At 35.9% G+C, this 1,008-nt stretch overlaps 1 protein-coding gene across 1 annotated transcript in view; it reads left to right on the top strand.

Annotated features, from left to right (window-relative positions):
• The window catches only part of LOC111649565 (clavesin-1-like), a 7,097-nt gene extending 6,463 nt beyond the window's left edge, over window positions 1-634 (top strand). The window contains exon 8 of the mRNA XM_023399323.2: window positions 1-634. This exon is cut by the window's left edge and continues 897 nt beyond it. The gene's annotated coding sequence lies outside the window, so the exon portion shown is untranslated.
• The last annotated feature ends 374 nt before the right edge of the window (window positions 635-1,008 follow it).

Genomic DNA, 1,008 nt, shown 5'->3' with positions numbered 1-1,008 from the left:
CTTTGGTAGAAAAATAAATAAATTCCACTTCCACAATAATCACGACAAGTTAGACCGACTTCGCACAAAGATTTAAAAAATAAAAGCACCGCGTTCGTCTCCACAGGAAACCACTGACGCTGTAACCGGATGAAAAGATGCATGAAGACGTGAAACACTGTTTGTTCTACCAGGGTGAAATCCTCGTATCGTGCTGTGAAGAGACCACAGGAAGCCAAACTCTCACCTTTAACCTCTCCTGCAGTGAAGGGAAAGATTGTTTTTATTGAATTTAACTTATTTGAAGATTGTATATTATTGCTATAGTATTATTACACTGCAAAAAAAAAAAAAAGAAAGAGTGTCACGCTTGGCCGGTCTTATCCCGAGATAATTAAAGTGAAATTATCTTCACATCCTGCAGAAGAAAAGAATTTGATTTAAAATCATATTTGAAAATCTGCAGGTTGATAATTTCACTTCAAATATATCTGGACAGATTATTTGTAAAAACTCAGAGCGACTCGCCGAGTTTGTGCCGATTTTTTTTTTTGCAGTGTTTGACTCATCATCAGGGCTACACACTGATCTCCACTCGACTGTAATGTAATGTATTTCCTTTCAATGAATGTATAGAAGTAAACATTTACACCAACATGGTCGTGCTGCGTTTCATTTAACAGCGGGGATTTTATTTTGAAAGTCATGGTGAAATTGAGAGTTTCCTGTGTTTTGGATTAAAATGAGACGTCGCTCAGTTTCCTGTTGGAGCAACAAATAAAACCCATGACTGAACATTATGAGTTAATGAGTTCCTCTCACCTTCAGATCGAGTCAGTTCATGTTTAGACTTTTAACATGAAGCTTCTGAAATCAAACAAATAAAAGTCCAAAAGCAGAGAAATAAGAAGTGTGAGATGAGCAGGTGTTAGTCACAGCAGCTTAAACTGATACTCAATAAAATATATATTGTGGTTGAACTGTAGAACTTTTAAAGGTTTAAAATCCAACATAAATCAGATGAACTCA

Source organism: Seriola lalandi, unplaced genomic scaffold, assembly GCF_002814215.2.
Source record: "Seriola lalandi dorsalis isolate HSWRI2012SDOR001 ecotype SW California unplaced genomic scaffold, Sedor1 jcf7180002051229, whole genome shotgun sequence".
NCBI lineage: Eukaryota > Metazoa > Chordata > Actinopteri > Carangiformes > Carangidae > Seriola > Seriola lalandi.
The sequence above is the reverse complement of the archived record's forward strand: the minus strand, read 5'-3'. Positions and strand labels throughout refer to the sequence as shown.